This window comes from Phoca vitulina, unplaced genomic scaffold (genome assembly GCF_004348235.1).
Source record: "Phoca vitulina isolate PV1807 unplaced genomic scaffold, GSC_HSeal_1.0 scaffold8, whole genome shotgun sequence".
Lineage (NCBI taxonomy): Eukaryota > Metazoa > Chordata > Mammalia > Carnivora > Phocidae > Phoca > Phoca vitulina.
The window spans coordinates 32,667,653-32,686,492 of record NW_022589711.1 but is presented as its reverse complement, the minus strand read 5'-3'; the positions used below and the strand labels follow the sequence as shown (position 1 = coordinate 32,686,492).

The 18,840-nt window shown below is 39.0% G+C and overlaps 1 protein-coding gene across 1 annotated transcript in view; it reads left to right on the top strand.

Annotated features, from left to right (window-relative positions):
• Window positions 1–18,840, top strand: part of MORC1 (MORC family CW-type zinc finger 1) — a 172,369-nt gene that overhangs the window by 100,598 nt on the left and 52,931 nt on the right. The window lies entirely within an intron of this gene.

The window sequence follows — 18,840 nt, the reverse complement described above, 5'->3', positions numbered from 1 at the left end:
TAAATTGTGTAGCTTCTTTTTTCCATCCTTTTTTATCACTTTCTTTTAATTTGGCTCTAAGGACTGTCCTAAGGACAAGTACAACTGCCCCAGGGGCTCAGGAAGGGAGAAGAATTAAAAAAAAAAAAAAAGCTACCTGTCATATTTAAGCCCTTCTACACAACAGTGCATGAGAGAAACAGGGCGATTTATTTCCACCCTGCAGATGCACAGAGAGCCTTGAATGGGTGACACGGTCAAGACTGGGACATGAGTCGGTATGTTTCCAAAGGCTAGGCTCTTTTTATTTCATTGGGCTTCCTCCCTGAGGGTGGATTTTTGAGGTGAAGAGTTGTTCTTTTAAAAAATATTAGCCTATTAATACAGAAAGTCAGTGTCACTTAATTGTTAAGAAAATTCAATAAATAAAACATAACTATCAGTAAATATAAGTAACCATGACAATTTCAAGGGAAAGAAAAAGTGGTGTGCAGAAATATTGTTTTAATCTCTTAACTAATAAAGTAATTAGATCTCTGTTTACTTTATAGATTTAATACCCAAATTCAGCAGTTTTGAATTGGAGAGCCTGTCAGCTTCCTCAAATAGAACTTGAGGAGGTCAGCAGCATATGTCCAAATGTGTTGACTCCTCTGTAAATGTCAGGAAATAAAATACTTGAATAGAAAATTCTCTTATGGAGCAGGGATAAAGATTCTCAGGCTTAATACCTTATTGTTATTAGGTGTGTTCCTGTGCTTTTAGATCAACTCTCTTTTCTATCTCATTTCTTTTTGCCTCTCCCACTTTGCTAGGGATCTGCCAGGCAAGTCAGCACCACTTGGGATTACAGGCGAGGAAACCTGACCCTCGTTTTTAGTCTGGAGTCTCTGGGTCTCTGGGGAAGACACTGAGAGTCACTTTGCAAACACATTCTCTTAAGCATTCCCCCCCTCCCTTGGTGAAACTTTCTATAGTTCTTAGAGCCTCTAGTGTGGGTTTGATAACAGAGGTCAGAAGTAAGGGTATCCCAGCCTGCAGTTTCTTTAATAAACAAGCAGGTAAAGTCAGATCTTTCCAACGTGGAATGTCTTCATTTGTTTTTTTGCTTCTTGTTTGCCACTCCCTGTAGATTTGCGAAGGCAGACAGTGTCTCCTGAAATGCCTCTGTCTTTGTTGCAGTCTCTGAATGCTTTTTTCTTTCCTATGGAGGTCAGAGCTGACCCTTGGATGGTAATAGTGCCAATCACAAAGTTTCTGATTACCTTTTTGTTTGTTTAGTATTGGGTGTTCTATTCATTACTAAGGTAGAGATTTTGATGGTAGCTGTTGGGGTAACCTATTTGGGCCATCCGTTCTGCTTATTCTTTCTTTCTTGGTAGTTGAGATTTTCATAAGCCAGGTTTATAGATTCAGTCTGTTTGACGTGTAAACAAAGAAGTTTAGCAGTCCTTGCCTAGAGACTAGCTCCCATCAGTTCAAAGGACCTAGGAATCCTCCCCCTCCTCCCTTGCCCCCTTTCGTGAAGGTAGGTAATCCTAGCATCTTCACCTCCCAGTACTCAGTGCCCTTAACTGACCCTAATTCTGTGGTCATCAAGGAAAGCTTTGTTTAGAGTTCGCTAACCGTAGGCGATCAGTTAATTTTAAGGTGGTCATTGAGCACATACTTGCCTTTGGGTCTGTCCCATGCTGAGCATTGCAGGGAAGACGGAATCACTCTCATACCACAGTGTGAGCTCTGTGAGTGCAGGGATAGTCTTGGTTTTGTTCAATGTAAATCACAGTGCCTGGCAAGCAGTAGATACTCAGTAGTTGTTGGGTCAATAAATAGAACATGCATTCAGATAATAAACAGTCCTTTCGTGGACCAAGCCTAACAGCTATTTGAAAATGAGTGACCACCGCCACGCGATACTAGTTCAGTATCTGTCTGATCACAACTGAAACCACCAGAGCTGTTTATTACATGGAGAGAGTGAGGGCAGCTTTAGTCAAAAAACAGCTTCACAGAAGAAGTGGCACTTACCTTGTGTCTTGAAGTCTATTTCGGGGAATTGGGAGAAATGACAGGGCAGGCATTGTAGGTGAGAAAAACATTATAAAAGAAGACTTGGAGATCAGCATTGACTTGTTCCTTCACGGTGCCGATCCTTTAAATTACATGCTAAACTTACGTATTTTAAAAAAATAGACTCAGCATCTGTGTGACATCTCTCTTTCAAAGACCGTGTAACTCATTATAAAATATGTTAATCATTGACTAGTAGACCTCTGGAAGGTGACCTCAATCCCCCTTTCACAAAAATAACCCATGAAAGTATTCAAAAACTGTAGTTTGGTGATAGCTGCCTGATGCCAGAAACAAGACTCAAAACCATCCAGTATTCATTGTGAATTTACTCTCTTCCTGACTGCCCTTTAAAAGAAGCTCTGTTGGAGTACAACCCAGGCGGGGCTGGGAAAGCCAGAGAAGGAGGGCATTGGTGCCCTGTAGGTACCGTGCAGACATGATCGGGTGCAGGGTAGATACCACTGGAAAATCGGGAACTGGCTAGTGTGTGACCATGATTCACTGTGTCTACTGGTGGTGCCCATTCTCCCAAAATCCGGGAATAATAAGGTGCTTGCCATGGAATTCCGGTCTGCCCTCTGGTTCTCTCTCCCGCCTCCCTCTGCCAGTGCCTACTTATCCACTGACTAGACTGGGAAACAAATATAAAAATGACCTAAATCTGCACATCCCATTTCTTACTCTCTTGTATTTCATCTTTCATGGCTGAAGGCATCCTGATCTGGGAAATGACTACGTTCATCAAAGACCTTTCTGGATCTTAGATTCTGTGGTTCTGGGCTTTGTGTTACAGACAAGCAGGAGTGACGGAATAATGGTAGGAGAGAGAGTATAATGGTAGTAGTACGTGAAGTCGGCAGCTGCAGCCTCTTTCCCACCCCTCACGCACCCTACTGCTGTGTCGAGTGACTAACTTCTAGGAGCACCACCTACCTGATGCCCTGGTTAGACAGTGCTTGCAGTGAGTCAGGGAGCTGTTCTGGTGAAAGAGGTATCTCAGTGGTTAGATCTGGTCCTCTAGGAGAAAATGAGGTAGGTAGGTCCAAAGCTGTCATGTCCACAGATGGTATCTTATGTAATCCCCGAGACAGAACAGTTGCATCAGTTATAGCAAAAGAGGGAAGTAAAGTTCAAAGATGTTAAATAACTTGAATCAATCACACATTTTTAAATGGTGAAGTTGGAATTTGTTTCCTTTTTGTCTAATTTCTGCACGGATCTGCTCACAGTCTCATAAGGATAAATACAGAAAGGACCTAAGAACATTTACAAAGGCAACAGACCGATACACTGCAAAACCTAGTTGTTAAGGAAAATACTGAAGTTCGGTAACCTAATAGGAGAGCTCAATTTCAAGATGTAATTGATAAGCAACCCAAGACCCTATCTATAAATTGTGCTTCTGAAACAGCCCATTCCCCAGTCTTTCTCCTTTCTGAAGAGATGAATGAATAATCTGTTCCTCGCTCCACATTTCAAATTCATTCCTCAGGACCTGCTGTTTTCTATATCGAGTGACAAGTGCCACCTGCTGGCCACACGATGAAGCATTTTCATTTTCATTGTGTCACTCTTGACTGCTCAGCTACTAAGTGGCCCATTACCTGGATAATTGTTATTCTGTTTTTCAGTAAACCTAAACAATAATTTTAAAACCATAGAGTAGAGTTACAAAATCAATTTCTCTGCATTCCAGGAACATTCCAGTCCTCAAATTTGCCCTTTTCTCAGTTTTAACTCACGACTTAGATTCTCATCCACCTTCTATTGTATGACAAGGATGACTGCGTCATAATCATGCACATGGCACATAGTTTAGGTGCATCTCGTTCAGGGTGTTTTGGTACCACTTTAAATCCACTTAAAGCCCTTAGTCATTATAAAACAGATCATAACTTGATTCCCTGAATAAAGCCTACTCTCTTACCCATTTCTCCAGAAGTAATGTTATGGGTACATATTTATATAATCCCTGCTTGTACAGTGTGTGCTGTATCACTTATGTATCCTGTGAGTCTCTCTGGGTTCATCTTTTCTGATTAATATTTCTTATCCTACAGTCTAGGCTCTCTCTAATCCGCTACGATTTGCCTTTCTGGCATTGCAGTGGACCCTTGAACAACACGGGTTTGAACTGCGCAGGTCCACTTCTGTGGATTTTTTCCCCCCGATAAATACAGTACAGTATTGTAAAAGTACCTTACGATGTTATTAATAACATTTTCTTTTCTCTAGCTTACTTTATTATAAGAATGCAGTATGTAATCAATCTAACATACAAAATAAATGTTTATTTGACTGTTATGAATAAGTCTTCCGGTCCACGATAGGCTATTAATGGTCAAGTTTTGGGGGAGTCAAAAGTTGTATGCAGATTTTCAGCTCTGCAAGTGTTGGGGCCCCAATCCGTATGTTGTTCAAAGGTCATCTGTAGTGTCTTCCCCTCTGCAGGAATCTCCCTGAGCCTTGCATTATTCCTTAGGTGTGTTCTCCCTCGCCCTGCTGTTCTGAGTGCCTTTGTTCCTTCCATTGTGTCTGGAGCGGCCTCTCTCTCTTTTCCCGTTCTTCAAGATCCAAAAATAATGTCATTCCTGTATGAAGTTTTTTCTCATTCCCTACCTGTGAAAATGTCGTCGTCTTTCCGGTTCTCTTTGTCCTGAATGGATCTTTCTTAGAACATGTTTTACTCTCTAACTGGTATGATAGTTACTTGTGTATCTGTTCTGTCTCCTATTTTAGACTGTAAATGTTTAGAAAGAAGAGGCTATTTTTATTCACCTTTCCATTCCCCAAACACCTAGGCCTTTCACATAATAAGTATTTACCAAACAGTGAATGCAAGATTGAGGGCATAGTTTGATTTATGCAGAACTCCTCACAAAATAGGTACAAAAACAAATATTTTTCATTTGACTGAATTGGTTGACTCTGCAAAGGTTAGACTTAACACCTTCTGCATCTATTATCAGAGCCCAAGGTGTTCTTATATTTGGTCAGAATAAGGTGTGGCATTTGCATGGGAGTGTGGAGACTGTATTTGGATTTCATTTGTCATGTTCCTGGTCTTTGCATCAAGTGCAGGGCCTGTGTAATCGTGCCTGTGGAAAAGGGTTTCCAGCAATAGCATTCTGTTCTTTTGCAGTGCTCATGTGGACACAGAAAAGGAGAGTGTGCCATCTGACAGTTCCCACATTGGTTGTTTTAGCAGTAAATGTAGAGCAGAGAAGGCTTCCTGAACTTCTAGCTGTGTTTTTCAAATTGAAGTGGCATATCTGAATACAACTGTGTAATGAAGACTGTGCACTTTCCCATTTAGAATTTAATCTTTTAAATGTGTCATTATTGGGTAGGATGCTGAGATTTCAAATCTGTATAAACCACAGAGACAGATGCCTTAGAAAATATACTTATTCATCAGGAGTACTTTTCAGCCTTCTTACATAAACTGCCGTGATCGAAAATTTATGATACCTAAAGACCCTTGTCTAACAAGAAGCTATTACCTTCGCTGTAGTTGAAATACTTTATTACTCTTGCTACAAAGATCCCATTTCTCTGCGGTGATGCATTGTTTTTCCAAAAGGGCTAATGTGTAATATACTCACACTTGTGGGCCCCGTGTTCACAGTACAGCCAATGAGACATGAAGTAAATTGCTTGTGTGGCACTTTAGAAGTTTCTTGAGGGTGGATATCAGGTGTTCTTTTCCTCCTGTGCCTCCCACCTGCACACCTGGCTCAGTGTCGGGCGCAGTAGATGTCTCACGGAAGATGCTCACCTTCCTAACTGGAATTGCTTGTCCAGATTATTTTCTAACTCGTCCTCTCCTGAGGAGCTGATGTCGCACTCCCCGCCCGAACAGCTTCGTTCGTGGTTTACTGCACAAACCGGTACAGTGCCCGTAGTTAGAGGCGCCTCAGAACAGCCCAGAACAGAAGCCTGCAGGGAGCAGTGTGGTGTGAGGGCCTCAGGACAGTCCCTCTTCCTGGCTTCATAAGTCACCCTATTCTGCCCTGGAGGTTGGGACCGAGAGATTCCATCCATTGCTGTCTGCTTCTAGGTGTCCCAAGCAGGTCCCAGGGCAGGTGCTGGGGGCCACTAGGAATGGGAGTCCAGAGGGAACTCGTCCTTCCTCCAAGAAGGACAGAAGCAGTTTTGACGGAGGCAAGCAGTCTTGCCACAGTACATCCCTCACTCTGCATGTCAGCCGGTCATTCCTGTTCACATCCACAGAGATGGAGGGAGGAGAAGTTCAGGTGTGTTGTCTGAAATGCTTTTCACTGGAGGGAATACTAATTTGGGCTTCAATGCAAGTACACCTAGTAGATCTCTGCCCTATAAAAATTCCTTGGGCACCTGAACTGCATGTACAACCAGTTCTCCATTAGTGTGCATGCTCTTTAGGGATGACCAGAGGCTGCCTGGTACCCTGGAAGCATCGCGGGGCCCGTTTCCTGAGTGCTCAGAGTAAGGTTCAGATATTTGACTTCCTTCCAAAGCAGGCTACTCCTTGGTCCCTTCTAAAGGAACGCTGTGCCTCTGAGCCCGTGCCCCTGAGCACCACTGAACACCACTGAGCACGGGTGCTCCTGAGTCTTCCCCTCGAAGCTCGAATTCCATGTCTCATCTTGTTAGACCTCATCTCCCCTCTTACTCAGGACCCAGCTTCACATTTTCAGTTCAGTTTAAGGAACTGTACTTCCTGATTGTTCTGATTTTGAAGTCAAACCCCACATCTTGTGCCTCTTGATTTAACGTTGTTAAGCCTTTGCCACTTGATCGTATTCTTACTTTGAGTCTGGTTCCTTCCTCTGTCCTAATTCCTGTAGCCTTGAGTGAAGTTCAAACATAATCTCTATTTTCCACCTTGTCCTTGACCAGCGAGCGCTTTAACCCCCCTCCTTCAGTCACTCTTGCTCACCCGGACCCAGCTTTCTAACACGGGGCGGTCTCTTGACAGACCTGAGGGCTCTAATCCAGACACAGAGACTTAACTGTTATTTGCCCATGACCTTTTCTTTCTAATGGTCTAGAGTCACCTTTCCTTTATTCAGAGAATCCTCAGGGAGATATTCTCGCCAAGACTATTAGTAATAATTCCTGGTATTTGAAAATAAGTATTATTTAAAATGTTTCTTAACAAGGGCAGATCTAGATGTTTTGGACCTTGAAGTTGGTACAGTTTTGTCCATCCAAAAAGAAACTGCAAAATTCATAAGTATGAAGTTGGGGACAGAGCCTTGGACGGGGCCTGTGTCGGGGAGGGGTCTTGAAGCCAAAGCTTCATTTGTTCCATGGTTTATCTGCCACTTGTTTCTGCATATACTGGGCCATTTGATCTCCACAGGGTTTTGTGTATTAAAGATAATTGCATATTTTTCATATTTCCAGTTCCCTTCTCTTCTCCAGTTTCTTCCCGGAAATTTCCATAACCATGTATATTTGGTGAATTCAAAAACTACCCTGAGTGATTAACTGTATGTATTTTGTAGATGAGGATGTTATTAATTTTTTTCTTTTTCAAATTTTTTGAATTAATTTTTTTTAAAGATTTTATTTATTTATTTACTTGACAGAGACAGAGACAGAGACAGAGAGAGCACAAGCAGGGTGAGCAGCAGAGGGAGAAGCAGGCTTCCCGCTGAGCAAGGAGCCCAAAGGCAGATGCTTAACCGACTAAGCCACGCAGGCGCAGGCGCCCGTCAGATTTTTATTTAAATTCTAGTTAGTTAACGTACAGTTCAAGATTGGTTTTGGGAATAGAATTCAGTGGTTCTTCACTTACATACAACACCCAATGCTCATCATAACAAGTACCCTCATTAATCCCCATCATCCATTCGGCCCATCCCCCACCCACATTCCTCTATCAACCCTCAGTTTGTTCTTTACAGTTAAGAGTCTCTTATGGTTTGTTTCCCTCTTGTAGGTGAGGAGTTAAAGGAGAAGGATGAATGGAAGGATTAAATGACAGTACTGCTTGGAATGTACCACTGTTACAGGAGCCTTAAGAGTACCAGCTCACTGAAACCCTATACAGTCCTATGATGTTTATGATTCCTCGTTCATAGAAGAGGAAACTGAGGCCCAGAGAAGTAACTTGCCAAGAGTGGTGTTGACTGTAGAACACAGTCTTCTGACACAGTCGGGCTCTAGACCGCTCCCTCTTTTATTAAGCCATGTCCCTCTCTTGGCTTAAGTCACATAAACAGGAGAGGAGAGATTGATTCTTATTTCAAAGCTCTTTGAACTACTCTGATATCTTAACTTTCAGTTTAGATTGATAGCTCTTCAGTGTGGGAGAAATTGAGAAATTGATAGCTAGCAACAATCATAATTTTTCTTTTTGAGGAGCTCTGTCTCTATTAGGCAGATATGGAGGGCGGTGATCTCTTTGGAAGGCGGTACGGAGGGAGGATGCTTAGGGGGACTCTGAAGGATGGTAGAGGCAGCTGAATATGGTGAACAGCACTGGCCTGGTGTCAGGATCCTTAGCTGCAGGTCCCAGTTCTTGTTTATGGGCAGCAGACCTCAGGCCTGCTTGATCCTAGTATCCCTGAGCCCAATAAAAAGAAGGGGATTAGGGGCACATGGGTGGCTCAGTCAGTTGAGCATCCAGCTCTTAATTTCGGTACAGATTATGATCTCAGGGTTGTGAGATGGAGCCCTGCGTCAGTCTCCGGGCTGAGCATGAAGCCTGCTTGGGATTCTCTCTCTTCTTCCCTCCACCCTCGGCACTTGCTCTCTCTCTGTCTGTCTGTCTCTCTCTCTCTCAAATAAATAAATAAATAATAAAAAGAAGGGGATTAAACTAGATGTTTACAAAGACCCATAGAAATTTTAGAACCTGCGAATATTGACCATGTTTGTTATAAGCCGTTAAGTTTTAAATATCTATATTTGTTCATTTTATTCTGAATATAAACATGGGGTTTCTGGAGCAAAGGAAATTATTATTTAATTATAGCAAATAATTGTGCTGATTCGCATTTGTCCTAATTTGAATCCCTGAGGCAGTGGATGAGATGAGTCAGATCAGATGTTGTCCTATATATACCCGAGTTTGTACTACTAGTAAAGAACTCTGAGAAAAAGGAAAAAGAAAAGAAAAGAATCTGGATGTTTATCTAGGAGAAGGACAGCCACCTTCCTATTCCCCTCCACACGCACATACCCCTTTGCTCTTTGGGAGGCATCCTGCATTCTTATTCTTACTCTTTAGAATATAAATATATCTTTCTAGGGGGAGATAAGACTAGCTTCTCCAGCTTTATAAACCAGGCAATATCCTCATGGTCTCAAATTCCATTCTTCCCTTAAAATGTAAACATATACCTCCCAGGACATAAATCTCTCTGGAGGTAATGTCTTCAGATGCTCTCTCACTACTGATTAGTCATAAATCAATTTCCAAGGTTGGTTCTTCTATTCTAGGTCTCAAGTTTTAGTAAAATTTGCTCAGAAAGCCCTAATGGTATAGATGCATAGAAGTATTTTCTCTCTAGTATCACAAAGCACAGATACAATTAGAAGGGAGAACCCCCTGCCTTCCAGGGCAGTGACTCTATGATGCATGGGTCATCTAAATGAGAATGTCACGGGTTTGTAAAAACACAGATTACCTGGGATCTGCAGGACTGCCTGAACAAGAGTCTTGGGGACTGAAGCCTGGGCATTTTGGCATTTCTACTTCGCTCCCCAGATGATTCTTACGTACCACAAATCCTCCCAGCTTGGGGATCCCTCAGCTTTTCTGCTGCTGGAGATACTTCATCTGATGCAGCTTTTGCTGATTCAGTCTGTGATTTTCAGGACTTCCCAATCATGTAAAGAAATTTAAGAGTCTTTCTGGGAGAGTTTGTAAGTGTCCTAGAAAAATGAATGCTGGTATTAGCAAGCTTTCTAGGGTGATGATGATTCTTTGAAGTCTGAAGATGATGGTGATGATAAAAAACATGCTGTTGTTAGGAAACTACCCTTTGAGTAAATGAGACTGAATTCGAAGCATATCAACAGTTACATAGATTTCTGTTTTACAAAATATGCAATTAAAGATGTAAAAATGTGTTTTTCAAATAAAAAAAGCATATACATGATTTTAAAAAAACTATATTAAAAAAAATATAGGCCAGCTCCATGACTAATCTTCATCCATTAGTAGAAATGCATCTATCAGTAGAAATACCTGTCTCTAATTAAGAAGGGAACACTTTTGGAGAAACTGGTAACGTTTTTCATTAAGGTCAACTTCATTTAGTACACTTAACATGGGCCAATTTATTTTAGTTCACTAATTATATGTCATCCCTGTTTCTACAGAAGGTATTTCAGTAGATAAAACTGAAATACCCTACTTTTTGTCTCAGTGCTTTAGAAAACTTTCTTTCTAATCTTGCTTTATAGTGTTTTGTTTTGGTCTCTCCCCTTTCCCCCTTTCCCCAGCTCAGCCTGAGATTTCTGAGTGGACAGGGAAAATGACCAGTGATCTGATTGATTTAATTCTGCTGGATATTAAATCAAGTGTGCAAGTATTACCTTTGTGTCTATTATGATCTGGGCATTGCACTAAGTCCACTTTGTTTTAAGACTTTATTATTTCTTTTAGAGCAGTTTTAGGTTCACAACAAAATGGAAAGGAAGATACAGAGATTTCTCATATATTCCCTGCCCCACACATGCATAGCCTCCCTTGTTATTCGCATCCCTCACCAGAGTGGTACATTTGTTATAACTGATGAACCTACTTTGACACATCATAATTACCCAAAGACTGTAGACCCTTAGGGTCACTGTTGGTGTACAATTTGTGGCTGTGAACAAATGTACGATGACATATATCTATCATTATAGTATCATGCAGAGTATATTTATTGCCATAAAAATACTTCCTCTGTGCTCCGTTCATCTTTTTCCACTCAACCCCTGGCAACCTGTGATCTTTTTACTGTCTCCATAGTTTTGCCTCTTCTAGAATGTTATATAGTTGGAGTCATACAGCATGTAGGCTGTTCAGATTGGCTTCTTTCACTTAGTAATATGCATTAAGGTTCCTCATATCTTTTCATGGCTTTAGAGCTCATTTCTTCCTATCACTGAATAATATTTCATTGTCTGGATATACCAGTTTATCCATTCACCTACCAAAGTAGATCCTGGTTACTTCCAAGTTTGGGCAGTTATAGATAAAGCTGCTATAAACATCCATGTGCAGAATTTTGTGTGGGCCTATATTTTCAACTCTTTTGGGTAAATACCAAGAAGTGCTGTTGCTTGTTCAAATGGTAAGAGTATGTTTAGCTTTCTGAGAAACTGCCAACCTGTCTTCTAGAGTGGCTGTACCATTTGCTTTTCTGCCAGCAGCGAATGATTGTTCCTGTTGCCCCACATCTTTACCAGCATTTGGTGTTGTCAATATTTTGGATTTTGGCCATTCTAACAGATATGTAGTGGTATCTTATTATTGCTATTTATTTATTATGTCTTATTATTGTTTTAACTTACATTTCCCTGATGACCTATGATGTGGAGCATATTTTAATATACTTATTTTCCATCTGTGTATCTTCTTTGGTGATGTGTCTGTTAAGATCTTTGGCTTATTTTTAAATCAGATTGATTGTTTTCTTACTGAATTTTAAGAGGTTTTTTTATTTTGTGTATTTTGGATAAACATCCTTTATCAGATGTTTCTTTTGCAAATATTTTTTTCTAGTCTGTGCCTTACCTTCTCATTGTCTTGATCCCACTGGTTTTTATAACGTAAAGGCCATTGCTCAGATCAGCAAGATAAGTTTCCTAGAGGAAGCTAGGTGGGTTGAGGGGTCAATGAAAAGTAAAGTGGGAGCCATGAGTAATAAGCTACTTTTAAATTGTACTGAAGGAGTGGAGAAAGAAAGGTAAGTTTGTAACTAGAGGGTTAGGTGGTAGGGTTGAGGTAAATTTGTGGCTGGGAGAGGTTTGACAGTGTTTCTGGACTAGGAGAAGGGAGCCAGTGAAATTGGGGAAACTTCACAGCAGAGATGAGGCCTGACTGATACAGAAAGATTCCAGCAAAGACAGGAAGGAAGGATTACTGGGACCCAGTTAGAGAGTTTAACTCAGGTTAAGAGGAGGGGCATTTTTTCCCTCTGGGATTGTGGGAGAGAAGGTAAGTGGGGGAGGGGGGGGGGGGGGGGGGAGTCATACAAACCTATTAATCTAGTTTTGTTTCTTCTAAAGAAGAATCAGGGCCATCAACTGATGGTGAGAGGCAAGCTTTGTGTACAGGGCATAGTGAAGATTTGGAACAACCTTTGTCAGGGGGCACAGAAGCTAACTAATGATAAGTAAAAGAATAAATCCAGAGAGGATGAGACCAATGCCTTTTTCAGTTATGCAAGTTTTAGCAGCCTGAAATTTCTGAGCGGACAGGGAAACTGATCAGTGATCTGATGGATTTAAGGCTGGGGTTTGTCATGTTGGGTGTGGCAGAGTGCAGCTGAAGTGATGAATTGTTTTTCTCAGGCAGGATGGGGAATGCAAGGGAAGCCAAGAGGGGGTGTGATAAAGTGAAAGAAAAGACAAAAACTGAGGGAGAATACAAGTTTCGATAGCTATGAAGAGCATTGATAATCCTGAGAGGATTAGAAGAAATGTAAATTATAAGGAAGTAAAAGGACTGCAGAGCCGGAGAGTGTTTAAGAGATGGGAAGACTGGTGTCAGTTCACTTACCTTGGGCAATCCCTGGAGTTACAAGGTGAAGGAAAGCATGTGATGAAATTAAGGAGAAAGATGAACAGGACTCAGAGAGGTCAAAGATTTAGATCCAATATGATTAAGGAGAAGGTGTACCTTTAACTGTAGATATAGTGAAATTATTCATTGACTGTAGTGAACCTTTCTGGGTATGGAACCATGTGGGGAAATGTATTCAGTACGGTTGTCATTGCAGGCCTCCTCCCCCAACTACTGCTGGTGTTCTTCTCATTATGAGTGAATTTTGCCTTCATCCGGAGGCATTATTCCTGACGTCTGGAGGCCGTCTCAGTGTCTGGTATTGGCTTCTGTCTTGCCTTAAAATGTTTTCTTTGACCATCATTATTGATGTTTTTTTCCTGCTCAAAATGTAGTTGAGTCACTTTAATTTTTGCTGTGTTTTTCTATAATGTGTGAAGTTCGGTAGAAACACCATTCTGAAATTAATGCAGAAGAGGAAAGTTTATGGAGTTTATAAATTTTTTATTTACCCACAATTCTAGTTTAGTGGGGTGATTAGTGCAGGTCAAAAGTCATTACAATAAAACTATGTAGCAAAAGTCTTTATCTTTAAGCCGGTACCCAAAATGATGCAAACCCACATAATTGAACTGTATCATATATTGTTACTAGGCTAGGCTCAATCCATTTTGCTGTATCAGGAACAAAGCTCATCCGAGGGTGATGCAAGCATTGGAGGAGAGTATATACTGGCATTTAATACAAAGCATCTCAAAGATGTGGCAGTGTTTCAACTGTGGGGAATAGATGAGCCATAGGCTCTGGGGACATCTGTTTATCCTTTCAATCATCAGTGTCTTCTTGAGTACCTGTAAAGTGCTAAACATTGTGTTAGGTACCGCAGATAAAAAATGAGTTTGGAGGTTTATAGTCTATTGAGAGAGACACACATGTTAACATGTAACTCTAAGTGTGATACATACCATAATAAAGAGAGGTAAAATTGTTTTAATAGGAGACTTCTGGTATAAATGTGGCTATCCAGACTTAGCATTTTCCCATTCTTTTTCTGAAAGTCTTCTAAGGACAACAAGGAAAACAGACAACAAAAATGTAAACTCAAATTTCAATCCTACCAAGGGACATATACTAAAATATTGCTCAGGGCCACTCAAAGCTGTCAATATAATGCAGGAACTCCACAGGAGGCAGGGGAGAGAAATGCAAGAAACAGCCCAGCAATAGCACATCTAAAGAATTAATACAAATACACTTAGTGAAGAAGGGAACTTCTGGAGATGGAAAAGTGATAACCACTCTCTGCTCTAGCCAGGAGGCAACAGGAGCCCTACTGGACTTGCTCTGGTTCACAGAAGTAATGTGGAATGCACAGGAAAGTACTCAAAAAGTCATATTTGCAGAGCTGTGTGTGTGTGTGTAAAGAGAGATGAGAAGAAAAGTTTGGCTTGTGGGGAAAAAAAAAAATCTTGCCTAGAATCCTATCCTCCCTTCTGATAGAAAACTGACAAAGAGCTAGTCCTGGAAAACCTAACTCTTATACGTTTAAGAAATGAACTAGCATAGCAGCTAACAAAGGTATCCTACAAAAAGAAAAAAAAAAGATTCCAGTAAAATATGAACAAGGTACCATATAAATATATAACATAAAAATAAGATTCCATAAGAAAAGAGAGAAAAAAATCCAGTAAAATATAAATGACATGAGAAAAATCAACCACATCCATTTCTGATAAAAACTCACATCCAATCAGGAGCAGAAGAACATTGTTTCAATGTGATAAAGGGCAATCTATAAAAAACTTACAGCTAGAATTGTACTTACAGTGAGAGACTAAATTCTCTTCTCCTAAGATCAGGAATTAAGCAAGGTTTGTTCTCACCACTCCAATTCACCATTGTACGGGAAGTTCTAGACAGTGCAAGAAAGAACGAAAAAGAAATAAAAGACATTCAGATTGCAAATGAAGAGGTAAACTTTTTCTTTTTAGTTGTGACAGTCCATGTAGGAAATCAGATGGAATCTATAAAAAAGTGACTAAAACTGGTGAAATGAGCTTAAGCAAGGTTGCAAGCGTACAAAATCAGTATGTATAAATCAACTGTTTCTACATACTTGCAGCAAACAATTAAAAACTAAAATTAAAAAAAAATACTATTTACAATAGCATTAAAAGATGTGAAATATTATAGGAAATATAGTCAATAAAAAATAAAAGAATATGTGAAATACTTAGGGACAAATTTAACAAAAAAATACACAAGACCTGTAGACTGGAAACTATAAAACATTGCTGAAAAAATTACATGAAATGAGTAAGCGGAGAGATAACCTATGTTCATGGGCTTGAAGATTCAATATTATTAAGATGTCATTCTCCCCAACTGGCCTACAGACTTAACCCAACCTCAGTCAAAATTCAAGCAAGATTTTTTTGGTAGAAATTGCCAACATTCTAAAATTCGTATAGAGTGCCAACAGTAGTCAAAATAACATTGAAATAGAACAGTTGGTGGACTGACACTACCTAATGTCAAGACTTATTATAAACCTACAGTAATCAAGACAGTGTGATATTGGTGTAAAAAAGAGACAGAGAGAGCAGTGGAATAGAGAGTCCAGAAATAGACTCACACATATATATTCAGTTGTTTTTCAGTAAAGAGACCAATACATTTCAATGAGAGGAAGAATAACCTTTCAACAAATGTTACCAAAACACTTGGATAGCCATATATCCCCCAAAATAATGAACCTTGACTCTTACCTCAGTACTGAAATTATCTTGAAATGGACTATAAGCTTAAATGTAAAAGCTAAAACTATAAACCTTCTGGAATAAAATATAGGAAGACATTTCAGTGACCTAGGGCTTGGCAAAGATTTCTTAAATATGATACAAAAAGCACCAGCTCTAAAAAAAGTTTTGAAAAATTGGATTTCTTTAAAATTAAAAAACTTTTGCTTTTCAAAGTACACAATTAAGAAATTGAAAAGGCAAGCCACTGACTGGGAGAAAATGTTTATAAAAACAATATCTGACACTAGACATGTATCTAGAATATGTAAAAAATTTTAGAAACTCAGAAGACAAACAACATAATTAAAAAATAGGCAATTATTTGAACAGATACTTCACCAAGCAAATACACATATGAACATAAGCATACGTCTACACAAAAAACTTGTATGCTCATATTAGTTTTGTTTATAATAGCCAAAAACTGAAAGCCACCTAAATGACCATTAATAAGTGAAAGGACAAATTATGGTCTGGCTAATCAGTGGAATACTACTCATCAATAGAAAGGAATGAACTGTTGATTGACATAGCAACATGGTTTTATTTCAGAATAATTCTTCCTAGTGAAAGAAACCAGAAAAGAATTTCATACTATATGATTCCACTTAATAGAAAATTCTAGAAAATGAAATTCTAGAAAATTCTAGAAATTCTAGAAAATTCTCTCTATATTGAGAGAAAGAGCAGGGGGTAGGAAGGAGTGTAGAGAGGGATTGCAAAAGAGCACAAGGAAACTTTTGGGGATGATCAATATGGTCATTATCTTGATTATTATGATGACTTTATACATGTCAAATCTTATCAAACTGTACACTTGAGTTATGTGCAATGAACTGTATGTCAATTATATCTCAGTACAGCTGGAAATGTAAAAAAAGAAATGTTGACACAGATCAGAAGGAAATTTTACATACACATCCGGAAACAAGTTTTTACTTAGTAAAACAATGTTATTTTTATGAAGGAAGACCTCAAAGAAGAAATATAAGAACTTAGGAAGAGATGTTGAAACAGCAAGAGACAAGGAAAATGAAACATGATTTGGTAGAACTCAAGGAAGAAATAGAAAAAATAAATCATACAACTGGAAAGAATACAAAGGCAGATTATCACTCTGATAAACCCAGTGGGGATATAGAGCAGGAGTCAGCTATTACCCATTGACCAAATCTAGCCCACTACCTATTCATGTATGGCCCTTAAGCTAAAAATGATTTTTACATTATTGGATAATTGAAAAAAGAAGAATATGTAACAGGGACTGTATGTGGTCTACAAAGTCTAAAATATTTGCTGTCTAGATCTTCACAGAAAAAGTTTGCTATCTATCCCCTGCTATAGAGGATAAAAAGCAAATAAAATGAATAGAAATTAGGAAGGACTTCTTATAATTACAAAGAAAATGATAATAGAAGTAGGAAAAGGAGATTCAGTATTTGCATAATTGGAATATTGAAAGAAAAAGTAAGGGAAGAACACATTTTTAAAGATAAATGGTCCATATATACAATGGAATATTACTCAGCCATCAGAAAGGATGAATACCCAACTTTTACATCAACATGGATGGGACTGGAGGAGATTATGCTAAGTGAAATAAGTCAAGCAGAGAAAGTCAATTATCATATGGTTGCACTTATTTGTGGAACATAAGGAATAACATGGAGGACATTAGGAGAAGGAAGGGAAAAATGAAGGTGGGGCAGTCGGAGGGAGAGATGAACCATGAGAGACTATGGACTCTGAGAAACAAACTGAGGGTGTTAGAGGGGAGGGGGTGGGGGGATGGGTTAGCCCAGTGATGGGTATTAAGGAGGGCACGTACTGTATGGAGCACTGGGTGTTATACGAAAACAATGAAGCATGGATCACTACATCAAAAACTAATGATGTATGGTGACTAACATAACGTAATAAAATAAAATTTAAAAAATAAAGTTATAAATCAGGAAAACTTTGAATTAAAAATAAAAAATCTTGAAGCTACATATTTGAAACAGTACACTGCATGTTTAGCATAAACTATCCCAAGAATAGTCAACCATAAGACATATACTAGAAAAGTTACTCAACTGTACAGAAAAAGGTAAAATGTTTTGATGAGTAGGCATAAAGATCAAATCACTTATAGAGACAAAAAAAGTCAGATTGGCTTCAAATTTTCTACAGAAAACTTTGCTCAGGTGATAGTAAAGTAAGAACTTTAAGACCTTCAAGGAAAGGAGGTATAAACCAAGAATTTTATATTCACCACAACACCCCTCAAATAAAAAGCCTACAAACAAATAGTTTTGAAAACAGGAAAAAAACCCAGAAACCCCTTTTAGAGGAAAACAAGATCAAACTTCAGCCAGCCAAGAGATACCTGAAAATTCTACAGCAAAAAAACTGGAAATAGGCATTGACTATATTTAACTATAGGCTATAGGCTATAACTATAGTTAAACTATAGCCTAAACCATATGTAACCTTAGGTACCAAACTGAATATAAATTCCCTGGGAACGTAGAAATAATTCAACTAACAAAAAAAGAAGTCACGGATGAGAGAAGGTGAAAGGTAATGTGTTTGCCTCATCTATAAAGAGATCAAGAGGTATCATTGAAGCAATTTAAGCATACTTTTGGTACTGATGTAAATATGGAGAAAGAGAATACCAATAAATATTGGACAGTGGAAGAAAAGAAGGTAGAGAAAAATTTTGTCATCATCCAGAGTAGGAAACGTATAGATACTGTCTAAAGATGGAAAGAACTAAGAATAAGGGTTTTATAAAATTATCATTGTAATGGTAGCCCCTCGGGGGAAAAGAAAAACCCTGTATAATATCAGAAGAGGTACCCACACAAAACAAAAGAAAATGGACTGTATCATTAAAAACTTAAGAGAAATTATAAAAACAAAATAAATAATATGACAGCTAATACCAACCACATATATGGTATCAATAAATGCAAATGGCCTAAACCTTACCTTAATAAAGAACAAGGAACTTGAGGTAGCATCACAAGGCAAACCTTGATCCTGTGCTGTTCAGAAGACACCCATCTAAAATGGCAATTCAGAAAGCTTGAACATGTGATTTCAAACAAATGTACAAAAATCAAATAGGGGTCCAGCCTAACATTAATTTGGAATTCAAGGGAAAAAACATTAAATGTGCAAGGAAGGGCTTTAAATTAAATTAGGCTAAAGCCTTCAGTTTATAATAAAGACGTATCCATTATGAATCTCTCATATCAGCTAACGTTGAGTTCCATAAAGCAAAAA